Raw genomic sequence first — 24197 nt, 5'->3', positions numbered from 1 at the left:
CTCTGGTGGCACAGTGGTTAAGAGTATGGCTGCTAACCAAAAGGTCAGCAGTTCGAATCCATCACCTGCTCCTTGGAAACCCTATGGGGCAGCTCTACTCTGTCCTATAGGGTCGCTATGAGTAGAAAGCGACTGGACAGCCAAGAGTTTTATCCCAGTGGTGTGTCCTATGCACTGGTCAAAGGCCAAATTTACCAACTGTTTCACTCTTGGATTCCCTGTACAGTTAAGAGTTTTGGGCTCTGTGCTTCTGTTTATTCTGGAAGGCCTTTCTGCCTCAATTCCAAGTGTCTAGCTCCTACCCTTCTTTTGAAGTTAAGTCCAGTTACCTCCTCCTTGTCTTTCCTCCCATAACCCAGTCAATGTGAGAAAAAAAAAAAAATCTTTCCCTTTCTTGAATTTCTCCAGAATCTAGGTGTATCTCTCTTTTAATACCAGTCGTATGTCTCCATTGTATTACTGTTTTATATACCTGTGGTTTACATCACACATTACTATTATCCACTTGAGGGCAAAGGCCTTTCCTAATTTATCTCTAAACTCCACCACAGTGACTAGTTCCACGCTTACACATAGCAAAGACTAAAAAAAATTGGTTTAGTGGAATAAGTGCAGTATTATGTCATCAAATGAATAAGTTAGTCCATCTTTCTAACCCTCAATTTTCTTATAAGTTGGGGATATGGGTATAATAATGAGGTTATATCCTATAGAGTTTTTTTTGTGAAAAATACAGTTAAGATATAAAGCAGCACAGTGGCTGCTCAAAAAATTACACACACACACATACATGAAACCAGTTGCTGGTGAGTCAATTCCAACTCATGGTGACCCCATGTATGTAAGAGTAGAACTGTGCTTCGTGGAGTTTTCAGTGGCTGGTTTTTTGGAATTAGATTGCCAGGCCTTTCTTCAGAGGTACCTCTGTGTGAACTTGAACTGCCAACCTTTCTGTTAGTGGTTGAGTGTGTTAAGCATTTGCACCACTCAGGGACTTTCTCTCTCTCTGTCTCTGTGTGTGTGTGTTGTTGTTGCTATGTTAGGTACCACCGAGTCAGTTCTGACTCATAGTGACCCCATGTACAACAAAACAAAACACTACCTGGTCCTGTGCCATCCTCACAATCCATTGTTGCAGTCACTGTGTCAATTCATCTCATTGAGGGTCTCCCTTTTTTCTGCTGACCCTCTACTTTGCCAACCATGATGTCCTCCTCCAGGGACTGGTCCCTCCTGACATGTCCAACATATGTGAGGTGAAGTCTCACTTTCCTTGCTTCTAATGAGCATTCTAGCTGTACTTCTTCCAAGACAGATTTGTTTGTTCTTCTGGCATCCATGTTATATTCAGTATTCTTTGCCAACCCCATAATTAAAAGGCATCAATTTTTCTTCTATATATATGTGTGTATGTACATATGTATATTATACTTTATGTGGTATATATTATTACTGTTATTGGTACTATCATTATCATTTTATTACTATTCTTGGTGCCAGAGTCAGGCTTCATTGAGTGTGTCTGAATTATTTGGTGCAGTGTGGTGTAAGAGCACTGGCCTGTGAGTCCAGAGAACAAGCTGTCATCTCAGCTTTGCCCACTGTGCTTGACCTGTGCTAATCAACCTCTCTGGGCTTCAGTTCTCTCATGCATAAAGTATGTGTGAACAAGGGGAGAGGACTGAGCCTCTTTGCCCCTCTAAAGGTCTACAATTCCACAATGCTGGGTAGCAAGTCCCCTCAGGCAGAGTTGGGCTCCAGTGACAGAGCTCTGCCTCCAATAACTCCCTGCTCTAAACCCACAGACAGTCCCGGAGCAATGGGCTAAGTATCCTTTGGCAAGGTTGTTTCAGTGACATATTAAAAAAAACCAAACCCACTGCTGTCAAGTCGATTCTGACATATTAAAACCAGACCCAGTGCCGATGAGTCAATTCTGACTCATAGCATATTAGTGGGTGCAAAAATACCCAGCCATTCTACTTTGGTGACCAAATGGACTGGGGAAGGATTATTACCTTCTTCATTTTGTGACCATGTATTTGGAAGCTGTAGAGGAAAAAAAAAAATCAATGCCAATGAGCTCCAGAGGTGATGTGTCTGATGGTTTTCCTCTTGGCAAGTCACCATGGGAGGGATGCCTCTCAAGTTAATCAACCTGGTGACAATGCTTCAACTCATCCGTCTTGCAGACCCTGTATGACACAGGACTGGTGACCTCAATTACAGAGGCAGGAACGTGGACTCCAGGGTAACAGAGTGTCACAACTGGAGATCAGAGAGGCCAAAGGACTCCTCCAAGGTCATAGAGTGAGCTAGTGGGAGAGGTGAGTCTGGACACCGTACCTCCTGGAATCCTGGCTCAAATCTGCACCTCTTACCAGCCCACCCACTGAGGGTCAGCATCACTATCAGCAAAGATGATCTCTGACAGCAAAAGTAAGCCAAAAAAAAAAAAAAAAAAAAGGCAGACACCAATTGGCCATGTTCTGAATATATTGCGGATTATCCGTTCTCAAAGTCGGATAGATAAAGGCTGTTGCATAGAATTGAAGTTAGTCATAGGAAAGACTAATTCCAAATTCTTAAAAAGCTTTCTTCTTTAATGTATATGCCATTCCATCCTGGATATGATCATTCTGGAGCAGTAAGCAACTGGTAGGAGCCCTGGTGGTGCAAGAGTTAAGCTCTCAGTTACTAACTGAAAGGTCAGCGATTCAAACCCTGGTGATCTTCTTCCATAAGCATTACAGCCTAGGAAACACTACAGGGCAGTTCTATTCTATCCGGTACAGTCACTATGAGTCAGAATTGACTTGACAGCACCTAACAACAAAAAGCAACTGATGTGTTCAAGTCTCTTTTCTTAGTGAAAACCCAGCTACACACCAAGAAGCATGAGTTACAGCAAATAGTGGCTACGTTTCCTGTAATGTATCTGCCCAGATTCAGATGTCAGCTGCTAGATACGAGCTCCTTGAGAGGAGTGTAGCCTCAGGATCAAGCTGCCACAAGGTCTGGCACTTGGAAGGTGTTTAAAAAGTTGGTTGGATGAGTCCAGAAAAGTGTCACTCATGCTGGTCACCAAATGCCACAGAATATTTTGTAGACTGAAATGGCTTAGCAATAGTTACCCTTTAAGAAATGAGGATAAGGTTGATGAGTGGCTCAGGGTGGAAGCTTGATGTCTTTGATATGTTTCAGAGTAGAAAAATCTAGTTTATACTTTGTCATATTCACTGCAGTGGGAGGACAGGAGGTAGAGTGATAAGTATATTCTTATTTCAATAGTATAAGCATATACTCTGATTTCAATATTTTCTCTCTACTCTTTATGGAAATGATGTGTAAGCTAATCTGGTTAACACTGAAATACGGTACCATTTTGGAATTTTATGCTCATGGGGTTTGGTATGAGAGCTAGTGCTCTCACCTGATTTCCCTCCCACTCTCTCTCACCGGAAGGTACGCTTTCATTGGAGGGATGTTTGGTTTTGGGGGAATCAAAGGGCCACACAGTAGCCCTACAGAGAGAAAGCAGTAAGTTGCCTGGAAGTTTCTTGAGATAAGAAATTTAGAAACTCTCCTGTTGCAGAGAAAGTATTAAGTATACCTCCCGTCTACTTGCTGCCCACACACTTCTCAACCTCCTTTGCATTAATTAGGTGGGGACCATGCGGCTGAATTTTGGTCAAAGAAATATGCTAGGAAATGTCATGAGGCACTTCTAAAGCTGACTCTTGTGTTTGGTGCAAACTTTTAGCTTTCTTCCCTTGAAACAGCACCCTAGCAAGCTACAAAATGGAAAAGGGCCATCTGACTCATTTTGGATTTTGAATGAGTGCAAAATAAAGCCTTGTTGTGTTAAACAATTAACATTTTGGAGTTTGTTACTGAACCATAACCTATGCTATTATGATTGTTATTCTGACCTTTCAAGCCCATCTCACCTGAGGATGAATAGGGGCAGGAATGCAGGGCAGGAGGCTTCTGTAGGATTAAAGATTTTGTGTTTGTCTGAAGATCCTCTTCAGTTATCCTGTTTAGGAATATGAACGTGTTGGTGCAAGATGGAGGGATTTGAGAGGAACTTTTACATATGACCAAATTTTCTCCTTTTTGTTAATATTTTTCCAATGTCTTAGTTTTACCTCATTGCTCCTTTTTTCTTTTACTGTTGTTAAAATAAAAATCATATTAAGCCAATAAAAGACATTGATTGAAGTTTATTTAATATAAAAAAAATTTTTTTTTAATATTAAATACAATGTGCAAATTGGGGTAATAGTCAACTAAAAAACCAGCAATATTCAACTAAAAAAAAAAAAAATTCAACTAGGGAGTTAAAAATGTTCCAAAGATTAAAGGAGTTCCAAGGACTCTTATACCCCATCTTATTGACATTGCCATGGAAACGGGGCAAGAACAGTGTTTATATAGTAAGAATTTACCCTAAAAGACAGCTACTAGTGCTAGTCTGACCTTAGAGTTGTTTCTCGAAAATGACTGCACATAGATAAGCCCAAGGTCTAAGGCAAAAGAGTCTTCACTAAGCTACTTACTTGGCTATTGTTTGACTCAAAGGTGACTTTAGGAACCAGTTTTCTCAAGGCTCAAGGTTCAAAAGAATATCTCAGGGTAATGGCCTGGGTGGGTCACTCCAACTCCACAAACCCCCAGAAATATGGATTCCAGGAGAATTAAACCTCATTCCTCACTATCTTTGAGATAAAACTTTTAAGAAAAAAGATAAATTTTAAGATGAATCAAGTATTTCAGATGTTTTTGAACTATAAACTTTCAATACTTTTGTAACTTTTTAATAATCATGATATAATCAAAACCTGAACAATCGATCATCTCAAGTTACTTATTTAAAGAGCTAAATTTCTACTTATTTTCTGCTATGTGATGGTATGAAATAATAATAATAAAAGCTACACAATATAGCTTTTAGGCCAATATTCTTTACATTATTATCATCCTAGGTATATAAACGAAACCCTGGTGGTGCAGTGGTTAAGAGCACTGGATGCTAACCAAAAGGTCAGCAGTTTGAATCCACCAGCTACTCCTTGGAAACCCTATGGGGCAGTTCTACTCTGTCCTATAGCATCCCTGTGAGTCAGAATCAACTCAATGGCAACGAGTGTGGTTTTTAGGTATATAAATGTATGTTCATCCGAAACTACAGTTAATGCCTAGTTAAAAAAAAAAAAAAGCAAATTCATGAATTCTGAATCTAGTTACATTTTGTCTTCAAGGTTAATGTGTTGCTAATAAATAAATTGTTATGAATTTGAATTGCTGCCCATGAGGATTAGAACCATGGACGACTATGAGAAAATAAAAATGTGTTTGAGTTTAAATATGTTTCATAAATGTAGTATTTCACAAGAGAAAATTGAGTTCAGCTAGCATACTAAAACTTGTAATTCATTATCTATTTAAATTAACTTTGTAATACAACAGAACGCCCGTCTATCCATTCAGGGACAGGCGCAGCCATTGGAAAATAGGTAAGTTAGATGCATAAAATATGTGTGGGTGTCGATCCTTATATATACAGAATGCACCATTAAATTTAGACAGAAAAGCACAATCCAAAATCATTTAAAAATTGCTAGATTAAGTCATTTAAAGTGTTAAAAACAAGCAACTGAAACTTAAAATTTTTATCATCTACAGACCATTCTGGCTCACTCTTGCAAAAAAGCTCACAAGGCAATTTGGGTTGGAGGCATTTTTCTTCTTTGACTCTTCCAAATGCAGCTTTGTATTAGCATGTTCAATTAAGCAAGTAACAAAGTAACAGTTTAACTCCATTACTTGGAACCATTCTTGACCCTCATTTCATTCTAGTTGGAGGTAATTACTTACTGCTAATGCAAAATGCCAAAGACAGCCTTAAATTCCGTTGAATTATTATGTAGATTGGAAATCAGACCTTCCCAATTCTTCTCTTAAAACAGCACTGTAACTCTATTCTCTACCTACTTTGTCAATTTCAAAAGTCAATCTGACTTTTCTGAGTGAAAGCTTCTCACTTGTGTAAGATATTGGTCCCAGACCTGGTGGAGGAAATGAGTGAATTGCCTTGGGAAGGAGGTTAGGAATGAATAAATAAGTAATAGTGGAGGTGAGTCTTTCTTCTTGGAGCCCTGGAGGTGCAGTGGTTAAGAGCTCAGCTGCTCACCAAAAGGCTGGCAGTTCGAATCCATCAGCCGTTCCTTGGAAACCCAATCTACTCTGTCCTATAGAGTCGCTAGGAGTCGGATTCTATTCAGTGGCAATGGGTTTGGGTTTTGGTGTTTTATTGGATATGAAGTATATACTTTCAGTTATCTAATACCCATTAGAATTGTAGATTATAGCTTTTACTCTCTTTTTTCATGTCCAGTGCACTGAAAATACAAGTTTTCGCTTAGGCAATGGAGCTTAAAAAAAAAAAAATGGAACTAGAAGCTCTAAAATTTAGCCACAATCGCTGGATAATTTTGTTGTTTTACCAAAGTCTATATGGAAGCTCAATATTAACTTGTTTAAATTAAAATCAATCGTTTCTGTACATTAAACTCATCTCTGTATTAATAGCATTTTTTTTTTTATGGTAAAATAAGGCAGAATTTTTCTTAGCTTCATTCCTGGAATCAATAAAAAAAACAACAGTAACAGGCTATTTCTTTTCTGTGAATACCTAAGTGACTTCACAACCATTATTCCACTCGGAGGAAAAATTATTCTTCTGTCACAGCAAGGGGGAGAGAATGCATGGCTTCTATTAAGACTAATGGAGGCTGGTATGCAAAGTTCAGTTGTTAGGAAGGAAGTTATTTGCCACAGGCCTGGGAACTCGAGGGAAATTTACTAATTAGTTTCTCTGTAAATCAAGGTGCTTGTTGTTTTATTCTCCCTCTCCTTTATGAGAAAGTAAAGCACAGGTTCATTATATATTCCTAAAAAGGGTAAATTAAATATCTTCCATAAATTAAAAAGATGGCATATATAATAATATAAGCTTAAATATATGAGGTTGTGCGTTAACAGCCATTTTTTCCTCACTGTAGAAAATTAAAGCCTACAAAATGTAGAAAACATCACACGTGAAAAATAGGGGATAGCGAATGATGATTTATGACCTGGGTTCATCTCAAAAGAGCAGGTCCCAAGCATATTCCACTACTTTCCATTTTCTAAAATTATGCTCCTGGTCTAATCAAAGCACTATTTTGACACAGCCTTTTTAATCTTCCTTTTTTCTTCCACAAATATCACCTCAGGCATCACACATCCGTTTTATTGGAAGCCATAATCTTGTACTTAAAGAACTACTCAACCATAAACCAGGGCCCTCTGGACACCTTTTATCAAATTTAGGTGAACCCTGGAATCTTAGAATGTTAAATAGGGCCCAGGTCAGCATGGAGGGTTTTACAGAGGAGGAAACAAAGTCCCATTTGGCCAGCCATTCACCACTATGGTTGGTGCACCACCCAACACAGAGCCACTCACCCAGGACTATGGCATTGCCCTGGGCCAGGGCAGACCTGGAGTCAGTCCGAATTTCTCAGAAGAACCACCTCCCAGTGGGCCCAAGCATCCAAATGAATGTCCCATTGGCAGCCGCGTCACCGTCCGTCTTCAGCTTCCAAGCCTCATATTTCGCAAGATGGTTAAGACCTTTTGTCTAATTTGGTTTTACTCAATTTGCTAAGCTTCAATGTAAGGAATACAATTTTTCCTCAGGTGAATTCTAAGGAGAAAAAGCTATACAAACAAATCCAAAACAAATGTTGGAAAAGAAAAGGCGATGAAGAGAAGCAGGAAGCAGTTTCCACAGAACAGAAATGTCATCAGGCTGCATGCCAAAATCACAAATTCTTTATCTTAAAGGTAGCTTTAAAGCCTGTCCTTTAATCAGGAAGCTGCTTTATAGAGAGTGCACTAGGTTACTTTAACAAATGAATTCTTTTTAAAGGATAATTCTTCACATTGCAACTCATTGATTTATTCATTCACTTATCAGTGAATATTTATCAAATGCCAATTATATGCCACACTCTGTTTAAAGCACTCGGAACAAAACGGAGAAAATCCCTGCCCTCTTGGAGCTTACAGTTTTATGTTGGGGGACAGAATAAATAATTAGGGGGATAAGCCAAAAAACCAAACCCATGGCCATAGAGTCGGCTCTAATTCATAGCGACCCTACAGGACAGAGTAGAACTGCCCCATAGGGTTACCAAGGAGCATCTAGTGGATTTGAACTGCTGACCTTTTGGTTAACAGCCATAGTTCTTAATCACTGTACCACCAGAGTTTCCAATGAGGAGGATAGGAAAGGGATATTGGGTGGGGGCAATCTATTCTTGGTACCTTAAACAAACTTTCTCTTTTTCATACTCATCATGATGAATATCAATCACATTTCTCAGTCCCAGATCATCCTGACCTATAAACTGTTAGCTGTGGAAGTGATGTAACAGCCATCTATCTCTCTCTTTTAAAAAATGAAATCAATTCCAAAGGAATTGTTGCCAGTGTTCTCCAACAGAATCAGGACACGTTTACCTGTAAATTTCTGGCACCGTGTACCAGGGCAGTACTTCTGCCTGCCCACCAGGATGAAAACTATTGCCTTGGGCAGCCTTAGGGTAAGAGAAGCAACTCCAGGGATGCACAGGCTTCCCCCTTTTGATCTGCCTGACCCTCTGGCCATGTGCTCATTGCACACAGCTACTAAATAACCTGCTGGATGCCCTCACTTCTTATGCACCCTACATCTGCAAATCCATCCCCTACATTTCTTAAAGAATTCAATATTCACATATTGCTGTACTTTAAAGGAATCCTGCACCATCTGAAATGTGTACTAATGGAATGTTGGTTGCTAAACATGCTTTCAGATTTTATAAGTAGTTTCCCTGAATTAGATGCAATATCTTGTCATAATACTAAATTAAAAGCATGAATTATATATTTGAGACACTGAAAAAAAAATTTCAGTTAAACTCTTACGGTACTTGTATTTCTAATTGTCAATATATAGAATTGGATGCCCTCCCCAAAACAGTTATAAAGGGCTATGACATTGGGGAACCTAGGTTGCCTTTGGACATGCTTTGGGGTTTCATAATACACAGGAGAAGTCAGTGCAGCTGGGTCTCACCTTGTAAGGCATGGAAGGCTGTTTTGGAGAAAGGTGCTCTCTCATCAAGGACATGTCTTGGCACTTTAATTTTCCTTTTTTTCTACGATAATTTTTAAAATGATCCAGAGCAGAGAGATCAGTATCTGTAGCCAAAGAACCTAGGTTCTTTGCCATCTGACCACTTACTAGCTAACCAACCTTTGATCACAGATGGGTTAACAATGCATGTTGCTTTGGTTCTGTAATGGCAGCCTAGCATGATGGTTAAGACTGTGGACTCCAGAGCCAAACTATCGGAGTTTGAATTCTACCTCCGCCACTTAACTGCCTTGAAAATTAATCAAATTACTTAAGTCTCTGTCTACCTCAGTTTTCTCATCTTTAAATGGAAATAACAGCACCTACTATGCTATGAATTAACAAATGAATTAATACCACTAATATGCTTAGGGAAGCCCTGGTGGCATAGTGATTAAGAGCTATGTCTGCTAACCAAGGTCAGCGGTTTGGATCCACCAGGTGCTCCGTGGAAACTCTATGGGGCAGTTCTACTCTGTCCTATAGGGTCACTATGAGTCGGAAGTGACTCGATGGCAGAGGGTTTTTGGTAATATGCTTAGGGACTCCCTGCATGGTGCAAATGGTTAAGTGATTGGCTGCTAACAAAAGGTTGGTGGTTTGAATCCACCCACAGGTGCCTCAAAGGAAAGGCCTGGCAATCCACTTCTGAAAAGTCAGCCATTGAAAGCCCTATAAAGCACATTTCTGCTGAGACACGTGGAGTTGCCATGAGTTAGAATCAATTCCAAGGTAACTGTTTTTGTTTTTTTCCCCCTGGCTAATATGCTTAAAGCAATGCCAGGCAGACTAACATCTCATAAACACTGGATGTGGTTAGAAGAAGGACGCAGTTTCCTTGTGAAAAATAACCAGAACAGGCTAATGAAGCTCTCTGTGCGTGACTCTTAATGTTATCATCTTAATGTTATTATCACTTTAGGGAGAAATAAGGAAGTTGTTCTTAACGGAATTTATGATGGTTTAAATTAGAAGAATGGGTCCTTCTAGAAGCTATGTTTCTGTGACAAATCCAGTGCAAATCAGCTGCTGTGATTCGAGTTAAGTTCTTTCTGTACCTGGGTTGGGGAGGGCTGCTACAGATGTCTGCAGAGGTGCAGAGGGAGAGGAGAGATGAATTTTTCCAAACACATCATCCCACATTTTCCAGAAGCCCTGTGGAACATCTCATTTATTTCAGACCTAGGTTGCTCTGATTCAGGCTGGGAGACAGTAGGGCCCAAGAGAAAATCAGTGAAAAGTTAAGAGTCTGAATGAATCTCAGCAGGCAGCACCAGGTCCAAAGTCTGCCAAAATTCAGAAGATGACCTGCAATGCTGAGAGCTGTGAGAGGCCAGGGCCACACCTGTTCTGGGCACCATTGGGCCCTCTGTGCCTAGCACAATGCCTGGTAAACACAGGGCTTAATAAATATTTCAAATGATGAAATGAATGAACAGAGAAATGAATGTTAATAAACATTCCTCCAAAATCCAGTGCCGTCAAGTTTTGCAACTCATAGTGACCCTATAGGGCAGAGTAGAACTGTCCCATAGGGTTTTCACAGAGTGGCTAGTGGATTCAAACTGCTGACCTTTTGGTTAGCAGCTGAGCTCTTAACCACTGTGCCACCAGGGCTGCAAGCATTCCTCCAGAGGCTCTCAAATAATGGTGTTGGGAATATAAACTGCTCCAATTATTTTGGAGAGTAATCTGACGGGTACAGCTTGGCTAGTGTATGGAGACCAAGTGAATATCCGAACTTGTATCAGTCAGGGCTCTCCAGAGAGATCTATCTATCTATCTGTCTGTCTGTCTATCTCTCTATCAATCTATGTATCTATCTAATGTGTGTGTGTATGTATATGCACACACACACACATACAGATATAGAAGTGTGTGTGTGTGCACGTGTGTATAGACAGATAATATTTCTTCTAGCCCTGATGGCACAACAGTTAAGTATTCAGCCGCTAACCAAAAGGTTGGCGGTTTGAACCCACCCAGGGGCTCTGTAGGAGAAAAGACCTGGCAATCTCCTCCCATAAAAATTACAGCCTAGAAAATCCTATAGGGCAATTCTACTTGGTCACATTGGGTTGCTATGAGCAGACAATCAACTCGATGGCACTCAACAACAATATACTTATACATAGATTTATTTCAAAGAATTGGCTCATGCAATTGTGACCACTGGCAAGCTTGAAATCTGTAAGACTGGCTGCCAGGCTGGAATTGACATAGCATTCCTGAGGAAAAAAAGCCTTCTTCCTCAGGGAAACTTTAGTTTTTGTTCTTAAGATCTTTCAAATGATTGAATGAGCTCTATCCATGTTATTGAGGGTAATCTCATTTATTCAAAGTCAACTTACTGTAGAGTTAATCACATCTACAAAATTCTTTCACGGTAACACCTAGCCTAGAGTGTGGTTGACTGGGTACTATAACCTAGCCCAGTTGACACATAAAACTAACCATCATGCATCCTGGAAAGAGCATCAATCCCTTATGTAACAGACACAGGATAATGAATGGTAAAGGAAAAAGTGAATGCTAATTTAAATTTTAATAATTAAAAAAAAAAAGGTGTCCTCCAGTCAACTCTGCTAATGGTGACCCCACGTGTTTGAGTAGAACTGTGTTCCATAGGGTTTTCAATGGCTGATTTTTTGAAAGTAGCTTGCCAGGTTTTTCTTCCAACGTGTCTCTGGGTGGACTTGAACTTCCAATCTTTTGGTTATCAGCTAAGCACATTAACCGTATGAACTACCCAAATCCATTGCCATGGAGATAATTGTGATTTATGGCAATCCCAGTGTTAAACAACAGAATTACTCCACAGGATTTTCTTGGTTGTAATTGTTACAGAATCAGACTGCCAGGTCTTTCTTCTGTGGTGTAGCTCGGTAGGCTCAAACCACCAATCTTTGGATTAGTAGCTGAGTGCAAACCTTTTGCACCACCCATGGGCTCCAAATAAATGGTAGAAGCAGTTAAAAAAGAAAAGGAATCTTGCTTACTCAACTAGTGGTGCTGAAGTCCAAACTGCTCTTATATTTCAGATTAAAAGACAACGGGAAATTTGGGGCATTCTTCCACCACATACACAGGAGGAGAGGAAAACGGAAGTATGTGTTAGAAAACAAGTGAAATGCAATCCTTTAGCAGTAAAGGACCAGTGCAAAAGAATATGTAAATACTTCCTCCAGCATCTTGGTGCCAGGCCTACCCATACTTGCATCTCACTCAGGCAGAACAGCCACTCCTGCTTCCTCATAAGAAACCCATCTTCTTCACTAACACAATTAGTGTTATTCAGAACTGACTCTAAGAGACATGGACCCCATCTCATACTCTCATTCGGTGGAGCTCTCAACTCATAGCTGGCAAGTGTATTAGTTTCTGGGGCTACTGTAACAAATGACTACAAATTTGGTGACTTAAAACAACAGAAATTTATTGTCCCACAGTTCTAGAGGCCAGAAGTCCAAAATCAAGGGGTTGGTAGGGCTGTGTTCTCTCTGAAGGCTCTAAGGGTAGAATCCTTGCTTGTCTTTTCCTAGCTTTGGGTGGCTCCAGGTGTTGTTGGACTTGTGGCTGCATCACTCCATTCTCTGCCTCCATTTTATCTATGCCTTCTCTGTTCTGGTTGTCTTTTGTAAGAGCATTTGCCATTGGATTTAGGGCCCACCCAGGTAATCCAGGATGATTTCATCTCCAAATCCTTAACTTAATTACATCTGCAAAGTCTTGTTTCCAAATAAGGTCACACATACACGTTCTGGGGTTAGGAGATAAATATCTCTTGGGGGGACCACCATTCAATCCACCGTTGAAAGACAGGGCAGAAACCAGTTCTCATAATATAGTCTGTGGGCTTCAAGCAGAGCTCTGTTCATTACCTCCTACAAAAATAGTTAATGATAACAGTGCTTATTATGTTCACGATAAGGTGAACTACTTGGCATGGGAAAGTGGATGATTCCAGGATAAATCTAGATCCATTTTGGAAGGAGCTGGCTATTAACTTCTCTGAATGCTGCCTGCTGCATAGTCAGTGCAAACAGCCTAGAGAAAGTCTAGATAGTTAAGAAGGCACAAAGGTAGTACTTAAGAGGCCTGTGTGAACAAGAAATTACAAAATGTCTGACCCATTATCCATGCCAAAAAGGTTGTCAATTCCGACAACTGGTCACCACAACCACATCTACATCTTGTCTCCTAAAAACTGCTTAACTAGAGCTGTGTGCAGTAATGACAACCTTTATTTAATACCCACAATTTAAATGCTAATTTTGTGAGTTTCCAAACTAAAGTTTCAGTGAAACTACATATGCATAACTAAGTCACAGTGACCCAAGGAAACCAGCTCTGATTGCGAGTCCTGTGATTTTTGTGTCCAGATTTATTTTCGTTGGGAGCTCAAAAAGACAGATGGCAGAAAAGTGGGGGGCCAGGGACGGCAAAATTAGTGTGTTCCAAAACTTCTAACTAAGGTTGGCATGGAAGAGAAAGACGTTTGAATTCTGCCATTGTGGTGCGAATCCTATTTAATGTCATCGTCATTGCACATGAGATGAAGTAATTAGAAGAGAGGCAGTGTGGGCAAAATAACAGATTTTAATTCTGTGTTGTTATGGATTAAATGGAGTCCCCCAAAGTGATAAGTTGAATCCTTAGAACCTGTGAACTTGAACTTGTTTGGAAATAGAGTTTTTGAAGATGTTAAAATCAGTTAACATAGGGTCATACTAGATTAGGGTGAGTCCTAATCTCATCTGAGTGGTCCCCTTATAAAAGAGGAGAAAGACAGAGAGAGACTCACAGGAGGAGAAAGGTTGCCATGTGAAGGTGCATCTATAAGCCAAAAAGTCCAAGAAACATTCAGGTTACCAGAAGCTGAAAGAGACAAGGAAGAATCTTTCCCTAGAGCAGAGAGAGAACATGGCCCTGCTGATGTCTGGAATTTGGATTTCTAGTTTCCAGAACTGACAGACAATAAATTTCTGTTCTTATAAGCTACCCAGTTTGTGGTACTTTGTTATGGTAGCCCTACAGAAACCATACACAGGCTTAGCACTTACCATGTAACCTGGGCAAGTTGTTTTTCATTATGAGGGTTTCAAGTTTCACAATCCTGAGGGAACTAGACCACATAAATTTCTATGGTTCCTTCCAGTTAATATATGCTTAACGTTTTTGTTGTTAGGTGTCATCAAGTAGGTTCCAACTCATAACAACCCTATGTACAACAGAAAGAAACAGTGCCCAGCCCTGCACCATCCTGACAATTCTTGCTATGTTTGAGCCCATTGTTGCAGCTACTGTGACAACCATCTCACTGAGGGTTTTCCTCTTTTTCAATGACCCTACCTTTTGTTGTTGTTATGTTGTTACTTCTTATTGAGTAGGTCCTGACTCATAGCGACTCTGTGTACAACAGAACAAAACACTGCCCAGTCCTGCACCATCCTCACAATCATTTTTATGTTTACGCCCATTGTTGCAGCCACTGTGTCAATCCATCTCTCATCAAGGGTCTTCCTCTTTTTCACTGACCCTGTACTTTATCAAGCATGATGTTCTTCTCCAGGGACTGGTCCCTCCTGATAACATGTCCAAAGTACGTGAGATGAAGTTTCACCATCGTTGCTTCTAAAGAGTGCTCTGGCTGTGTTTTGTCCAAGACAGACTTGTTCATTCTTCTGGCAGTCCATGGTATATTCAATAAAGACATCAATTGTTCTTCGGTCTTCCTTATTCATTGTCCAGCTTTTGCCTGATATTTTGGAAATATCATGACTGGGGTCAGGTGCACCTTAGTCCTCAAAATGTTGTTTTTTTAACACTTTAAAGAGGTATTTTGCAGCAGATTTGACCACTGCAATATGTCATTTGATTTCTTGACTATTGCTTCCATGGGCGTTGATTGTGACGCCAAGTAAAATGAAATCCTTGACAACTTCAATCTTTTCTCCATTTATCATAATGTCACCTGTTGGTCCAGTTGTGAGGATTTTTGTTTTCTTATTTTGAGGTATAATCCATACTGAAGGCTGTAGTCTTTGATCTTTATCAGCAAGTGCCTCAAGTCCTCTTCACTTTCATCAAGCAAGGTTGTGTAATCTGCATATTGCAGACTGTTTATGAGTTTTCCACCAATCCTGATGCCATGTTCTTCTTCATATAGTTTACCTTCTCAGATTACTTGCTCAATATAGACTGAATAAGTATGGCGAAAGGATACAACTCCGACACATACCTTTCTGATTTTAAACCGGCCAGTATCCCCTTGTTCTGTTCGAACAACTACCTCTTGGTCGATATACAGGTTCCTCATGAACACAATTAAGTGTTTTGGAATTCCCTTTCTTCGCAATGTTATCCATAATTTGTTATGATCCACACAGTCGAATGCCTATGGATAGTGAATAAAACACAGTAAACATCTTTCTGGTATTCTCTGCTTTCAGCCAGAATCCATCTGACATCAGAGATGATATCCCTCATTTCATGTCTTCCTCTGAATCTGGCTTGAATTTCTGGTAGTTCCGTATCAATGTAGTGCTGCAACCATTTCTGAATGATCTTCAGCAAAAATTTTACTTGTGTGTGATATTAATGACACTTTGATAATTTCCACATTCTGTTGGATCACCTTTCTTTGGAATGGGCACAAATATGGATCTCTTCCAGTGGGTTGGCCAGGTAACTCTCTTCCAAACTTCTTGGCACAGATGAGTGAGCACCTCCAGTGCTGCATCCCTTTGTTGAAACATCTCAATGGGTATTCAGTCAATTTCTGTAGCCTTGTCTTTTGCCAATGCCTTCAGTGCAAACTTGGACATCTTCCTTCAGTACCATAGGTTCTTGATCATATATGCTACCTCCTGAAATGGCTGAAAATGGATCAATTCTTTTTGGTACAGTGGCTCTGTGTATTCCTTCCATCTTCTTTTTATGCTTCCTGCATTTTTCAATATATTGCCCATAGAATCCTTCAAAATTGCAACTCGAGGCTGGGAATTTTTTCTTCAGGTCTTTCAGCTTGAAAAATGCTGGATGTGTTTTTCCCTTTTGATTTTCTAACTCCAGGTCTTTGCACTTTGAATTCTTTGTTTTCTTGAGCCACCCTTTGAAATCTGTTCAGCTCTTTTACTTCATCATTTCTTCCTTTCTCTTAGCTACTCTGCATTCAAGAGCAAGTTTCAGAGTCCCTTCTAACATCCATTTTGGTCATTTTTTTCTTTCCTGTCTGTTTAATGACCTTTGCTTTCTTTATGTACGATGTTCTTCATGTCATCCCAGGCATTATCTGGTCTTTGGTTATTACTGTTTGATGCATCAAATCTATTCTTGAAATGGCCTCTAAATTCTGGTGAGATATACTCAAGATCGTATCTTGGTTCTCATGGACTTGTTTTAATTTTCTTCAGCTTCAACTTAAACTTGCATATGAGCAGTTGATGGTCTGTTCTGCAGTCAGCCCCTGGCCTTGTTCTGATTCATGATATTGAGCTTTTCCAGTCTCTTTCCACAGATGTAGTTGATTTGATTCCTTTGTTTTCTACCTGCTGAGAACCATATGTATAGTTGCCATTTAATTGTTGAGAAAATGTATTAGCAATGAGTAAGTTGTTGGTCTTGCGAAATTCTATCATGCAATCTCTGGACTAATTTCTATCACCAAGGCCATATTTTCCAACTACGGATCTTATTTTTGTTTGTTTCCAACTTTTGCATTCCAATCAGCAATAATTGTCAATACATTTTGATTGCATATATGATCAACTTCAAACTGCAGAAGTTGGTAAAAATCTTCATCTTTGGCATTAGTGATTGGTGAGTGAATTCGAATAATAGTCATATTAACTGGCATTCCTTGTAGGCTTATGGATATTATCCTATCATTGACAGGACTGTACTTCAGGATAGTTCTTGAAATGTTCCTTTTGATGATTAATGCGATGTCATTCTTCTTTAATTTGTCATAGCCTGTCATAAAAATGCACACGAACATGTATGTGAATGTGTGTCAGCTTACACTGATTAATTATTTCATATGTACCAGACACCACACTAGTACTCCATTATGTCCATTTTACTTATCAGGTACATGTTCATCATAAGTTTCAGAGGCTAATAGGAAGCCCTTAGGGACTAATAATGATAATAACAACACTAACAACCACTAGCATTAGTTGAGCACTTATCTTATGCCAGGTATTAACTAATATTTCTGACTCATTACCCAAACTCAGAAAGTTGTCCTCTGTAACATCTGGTCACCACAGCCACATCTTCTGTATCTTATCTCTAGAACTGTGAAACTAGAGCTGTCTCAGTAATGATAATTTTCATTTAATACCCATAAGTATAATGCTAATTTTGTGAGGTCCTAAAAAAAATTTTCAGCAAAACTGTACATGCATAACTAAGCCAGAACAATTCAATGGAACCAAGTATATGTGCCAGTCTTGTGATTTCTGAATTGTATTTGTATTCCCTCATTTAATTATCATAACTGACCTATGAGGAAAAAGGAGACCTATGGGCACAAGTGATTAAATGATTGGCTACTAACTGGAAAATTGGTGATTTGAACCCACCTAGTGGCTCTGCTGGAGAAAGACCTGGTGATCTACTTCTGTAAAGATTACAGCCAAGAAAACCCTTTAGGGCAGTTCTACTCTGTCACATGGGGTCGCTAAGAGTCAAAACAATACAACAGCATCCAGCAAAACAACAACACCCTATGAGGGAGGTACTATGACTATTACCATTTTACAGATGAGAAAATCAAGTCCTGACAAAGTTAAGTAACTTCTCCAAATTCACTCAGCTAATAAGTCACAGAATCATGACTCAAATCTGGGAAGTCTTAAATTCATTAGAATATAAGTCCATGAAGGTAGCAGCCGTGTCCTTGTTTTTTTTTGATCGCTTCGGTGGGTAGCACAGTGCCTGGCATACAGCAGGTGATCAGTAAGGATCTGTGGGATGAATTAAGGTCTAACTCAAGTCCCTCACTCTTAAGCACTATGCTGTATAACCAAAATCACATTTGCTGCCGTCGAGTTGACTCTAACTCATAGTGACCCTATAGGATAGAATAGATCTGCCCTATGGGCTTCCAAGACTGTGCTCTTTATGGACCAGACTGCCACATCTTTTTCCCATGGAGTGGCCAGTGGGTTTGAACCACCATCCTTTCAGTTAGCAGTTGAGTGCTTAACCATGGTGCACCAGGGCTGCTTCTATGCTGTATTTAAAAAAAAACACCTGTTGCCGTTGAGTTGATTCTGAATCAAAGTGACCCTATACAACAGTGTAGAACTGCCCCATAGGGTTTCCGAGGAGCACCTGGTAGATTTGAACTGCTGACCTTTTGGTTAGCAGCCATAGCTCTTAATGCTATGCCACAAGAGTTTCCCTATGCTGTATAGGTCAATTAATCTACCCTCCTAGTCATCTTGTAACTGGTGACATTGTTGACACCACTAGTGAATATAGGCAGATTAGCACAGTCTTTTCCATCTCTACTCTTTGAAAACAACTGAAACTAACCCCATGTTTTGTTGACCATGGGTCCCCCTTAGTGAAGGAAGGATGACAGAACCATAAGATATTTGTGTCAGGGCTGCAGGAGTGGATAAGCCTGTTTCCCTGGGCCTTTGTTCTGGAAATGGCATTCCCATTGATGGTGGGTCTTGATTATGTTTTGGAAAAGTTTTTTGGCTAATCAGTGTGTGAGTGACAATCTCTTGTATGAGCTATGATTAGTTTTCATCACGCCTCTGCCTTTGACCACAAATAACGTTGTTTTACTTTCCTAGCACCAGAACTGGCTCTTTGTTAATGTGTTTTCGAGCCCTAACAGAAGAGAAATGGAAAAGGAGATGGTGTGAGTGTCCAATAGGCACTCAACCTACTAACACTAATGCAGAGCAGAGCAATCCATCCCATTAGAGTTGACAGAGTGTCCCTGAGACAAAACGGATGCTGTTGCTGAAGCCATAAGCACACAGAGTGCAGCCACCTACTGAACACTAGTGTGCAAAGGGGGCCTCCTGGAGGAAAGCTTTGCTGCAAATCAAACACATTTAGCTCTGAGCAATCCAAAAGGGTTTATTGTTTAGTAAATATTTCATTGAGAACATTAGCTGTGGAATTTGGATGCTTAAGTGATGCAGATAATTAAATGCAAATAATTAAAAATTAATAATGTTTGAAATGGTAAGCATAATTAAGCAGGCTATATATCAGTAATAAAAGGGGTCCCACTCATCCTGAATATCTGCTAACCACCTTCAGGGCTGTGCTACTACAGAAATGGCCTGCAACAATTCCTAGTTCTTCCAGGGATTCAATCCTTCACTCAAGCTTGGTGTAAAGTATTATCAGCAGATGGCTTCTGGCAGAAAGGACTACAGTACAGATATCTTTACAGATGAACTATACAGAGCAGTTATTGGTGTGCATGTGTATGGGGGTGGTGGTGTTCTATAAATGTATTGCTAAAAATCACACTTCCAGTCAAAAGGAGCTAGAAATGAAACAAAGATGAATCCACATTTGTTTAGTGAATTATGTAACGGAAATAAGCCCTCTGGAGACTCGTTCCATTTATTCTTTTCTCTCGCTCTTCTCGTTCACTCATCTTCAATCGTTTCTCTTTTCCTTTCCAGTAGCTACTTTTCTTCAGTCTAAAAATAATACTGTTCAAGTGTTCCTCATCTTACAAAGAGAATTCTCTCAACGTGTCTCCCTCCTCTCTCCATTCTTTCCTCATCAAAATGCTGGAAACTGTGGGGCACAGCCCCTCCATCATTTTCTGCAGCATCCTTTCTCTGGGATAGCAGCCTGGCTCTGTCCTCACCACACCGTGTAAAAGCTGCCCTTACCAAAGTCACCAATACTGTCCCATCTGATAAATCCAATTATCTCTTTGGACCTTTTTGCAGCATCTTATATTTGCTACTTCTGAAATTCTCTCCTCCTTGGTTTCAGTTCTAACATTTTCTCCTGATGTATCTGTTACCCCTCCGATGTCCAGTTCTTAGTTCCTGGCCTACCTTTAGAGGTGAACTTTTCCCCTAAACTCTTGTCTTCCCTGTGCAACAGTCTACAAACTGAAATTCAACAGAGAAAAGGAAGGAAATACAAATGTACGAAATGTGTGGAAGTTGGGGAGTGGTGTGGAGTAGGGATTGGTGGCGCCTGTGGCACATGGAGATCGAACACCCTAGCCCAGAAGGCTTTCAAATTTGAATACAGTCAATTCTGATTTCTTCAAGGGCCTTACTGAGAGTGATGAGTTATGAGTTTATTATTGGTCTGGTATATCAGAGGAGCAAAAAAGCACTTTTCTCTTAGGTGAGTTAGCTCCTCTGGTAACTATGAGACTGATATCAGTATCAAGCACAGCTTCATGTTGTCTTGATTTTCTCGAGCTCTGAATGTTTTGCACAGACAAGTAACAGCCACTGAGCACAAAATGCACTAGCCAGCTGAATGTATTCATTCCCCATTCTTCTTCTGTGTTTACATGTACTCTGTCTTGAAAGTGTCTATTGGAGATTTCTCCCAATCAGTGCATTTTGCTTTTTTCTCTACAACTCAGCAGCCTTAATCCTTCCCTACACCCCTCCCATCAGGCTATTAATCATTTAATTTCTTTTTTTTTTTAAGATATAACCCTATATTTACAATAGTATTTCATTATTTATCAGGTATACGATATGTCTTTTTAACAGTGTTGTTGTCTTATTAGGGTTATTACTATTATTTTTGTTCATGTTCTGGTTAAAGACCTATGTGTGTTGAGTGGTCCATATCATTCCTATTTTCCCCATAAATCTTGTTATTTTTGACGCATGATTTTGCCAAACTCAGGCCTTCCAGAAAAGCCCATATAGTCAAGCATCAAAAACAAACAAAAAGAAATAACAAAGCAAAAAACAGAAAGTACTTGCAGGGCCAGCACATGACCTCTGTTCTGCACCCTCTCCCTCAGTGACTTAGCTTTCTTTTTTGGCTTTTATTACCACTGCTATGTTACTGACTCCCAGACCTATATTCTCCAACCCAGACCACTCTTGAGAGGTAGGTGATATCTACAAAACACCTCAATGTTACATCTCCAAAATGAGTTTCTTACAGCTCCCCTCCCCAGCCCATCACACACACACACACAGAAGCCCTGCCCCCTTCTTGTCTCCTAACCTGGACTGTGAATTGAGACAGTTTTGAGCTTCTCCTCTCCCTCGCCTTCCACATGCAGTGAGCCACTAAGTCCTATCAGTTGCCTCTTACAATTGCTTTTACATCTGACCCTTCACCATCTAACCCTGTTGCCATTGCCCTAATTGAAGTTCTACCAACCTCGAACTGTTTCTCTAACTCCACTCCCTCTTGCCTCCAATATATTTTGTGCATTGGAGTTTCAGACAGACTGAAAGATAGCCAGTAAGGGGAATTGGTGAATAACAAAATTGGGTATTCTTAGCCTTTAATTTCAGTCAGCATCAGCCTTAGGTCTTCAAGGGGGCCTTGCTGAAGGGAATGAGTTGTGAGGATAAATGGTCTTGGACAGATAGGTCAGAGGAGAAAAGAAGTCAGACCATCCTAAGAATCACAAGGATTCCTTCTGTCTGATGGCTGTCAATAGTGAGTGAAGATGACCTGCTGAGTGTCTGGCACATAGAAGGTGCTTGTTAGATATTTGTTGAAGGAAGGAACTCATTATACAACTTCCTTGTCAATTTCCCCAACACCACTCTTATTTCAGATTCTGTCTTAAAGCCTTTCCATCAACACAGAGAAAGGAGAAGCTACCTGGCATTTAGTCAGAAGTGTTTATTCTTTTGGCAGAATAAGCCTTAGATTGAATTTTGGGGGTCTCCTTCTTCTCAGAGTTGCCAGGGAATTGATAATGGAGTGTGGGGTGGCCTTGTAAACACGAGCAGACATCTTCTTTTCTAATTTTTGCCTTTTCTTCTAGCCATACCCTATGCTTCTGTCCAAAGGAAGCTCTTTTGATCTGAATATGTTCAAATGGTAGCTCATTATACTTAATAGTTAAGTTAGAAATTGCATCTTCTATAATTCTTAAATCTGCATTATAAAGGGTCATGTAGAGCAAATCTGTACATTTCAATATTATTCAGTAACTTCCCATTATCCTAACATATTATGAATAGGCTCTTCACCCCAAATAGGTTCTTTGTATTAGGGCTCCTACCTCCTGTCACCTTCAGCTCTTGACTCACTTTTGTAAGGTCGGAACTAGAGACTGCTCAGCCCTGGGCTGATTACTGAACACATCCTATTTATGCCCTTTCCCCTGCTTTGACTTAAATTTTTCCCTCTACTGGAAATGTGTTCACCTTTGGCTTCTCCCATCATCCTTTTAGGCCCAGGTGAATTACTTCTTTCTTCGCGAAGACTTTCCTGATCCCCTGTCCCTTTACAGTGGGTTAAGAGGCTTCTTTCTTCTAAATCTCCAGCTACATAAGAATTCAGATAAAAATTATATCAATAAAGAAATATTACATGGGTCCTCCAGTTTTAGATTGTCATTCTTTGTTTTCTTGATTTATTATGTCTGTTGATTCTTACACATTGACCATGATGTCTTATTCAGTTCTGCAACTCATGAGACAACCAAATGGTACCTATGATTCCCGGATCTTTCCTTGTCTCTTTTCCCAGGTTCTCCTTTACAAAACCTTTAAATGCTGAGGCTATTCAGGACTCCAACCTGAATTCTTCTCATTTTACACATTTCTCATGTTATTCATTTCTGTGACTTTAAATAATATTTGCATACCAAAAACTTCCAAATGTGTATTTTCAGTTTAAATTTTTCATTTGAACATCAAATTCAAATAGCTAAGAGCCAACTCAGATACCTAAAACTCAACATGTACAAATTAATTTTTGAACTTATCTAAATCTTCCAGGAAGGAGAAGAAAAAAGAAGCATCATAAAAAGGAGGAAAATAAATCCTATTAAAAAAGAGGAAAAAAATTCCAATGGTCCTAAAATTACCCTAAATGAGCCTTAAAGGAGACAGTGGTGGGTAGTGGTAGAATTCTTGCCTTCCGAATGGGAGACCTGTGTTTGATTTTCAGATGATGTGCCTCAGTTGCAGCCACCGCCTATCTATCTAGAGGCTTGCATGTTGCTTGTGCGATGCTGAACAGGTTTCAGAGGAGCTTCCAGACAAAGACAGACTAGGAAGAAAAGCCTGGTGATGTACTTCTGAAAAATCAGCCAGTGAAAATGCTATGGATCACAACAGTCTGATCCCATTGCACAAGGGCTGCCATGAGTAATAGTCCTACTCAATGACAGCTAACAACAGCGAAGAGTCCTGAGAATAGTCCAGTTCATACCCTCATTTGTAGTGAAAACCCATGTCTTCTGGTACAAACTCCAGTGATCTTCTCACTGCCTCACCACATAACCTCTGCTACGAGCCTTAGAAAAATCTTTGGTGTCCAAAATTCATCACTGATAGTTCAACAGTTAATACAATTTCAAAATATAAATTATTATAAAACCGAAAATAAATTTCTCAGTTTCACTTCATTTGGTCAACCTTACAAGTGGTATTTCATTATCGTATAATAATATTCTCTAAATTATACAAAGAATGGAAATTCTAGAACACCTAATCGTGCTCACAAGGAACCTGTACATAGACCAAGAGGCAGTTGTTTGAACCGAACAAGGGGATACTATGTGATTTAAAATCAGGAAAGGTGTATGTCAGGGCTGTATCTTTTCACAATATTTATTCAATCTGTATGCTGAGCAAATAGTCCACGAAAAGCTGGACTATATGAGAACGTGGCATCAGGACTATATAAGAAGGTCAATGGAAGACTCATTAACAACCTGCAATATGACACAACCTTATTTGCTGTAAGAGAAGGGAACCTGAAGTAATTACAGATGAAGATCAAAGACTACAGCCAAATA

The 24197-nt window shown here is 39.8% G+C and overlaps 1 protein-coding gene across 1 annotated transcript in view; it reads right to left on the bottom strand.

Annotated features, from left to right (window-relative positions):
• ST6GALNAC5 (ST6 N-acetylgalactosaminide alpha-2,6-sialyltransferase 5) overlaps positions 1-24197 on the bottom strand; it is a 215487-nt gene that overhangs the window by 112119 nt on the left and 79171 nt on the right. The window lies entirely within an intron of this gene.

This window comes from Elephas maximus, chromosome 3 (genome assembly GCF_024166365.1).
Source record: "Elephas maximus indicus isolate mEleMax1 chromosome 3, mEleMax1 primary haplotype, whole genome shotgun sequence".
In the NCBI taxonomy this organism is placed as follows: Eukaryota; Metazoa; Chordata; class Mammalia; order Proboscidea; family Elephantidae; genus Elephas; species Elephas maximus.
The sequence above is the reverse complement of the archived record's forward strand: the minus strand, read 5'-3'. Positions and strand labels throughout refer to the sequence as shown.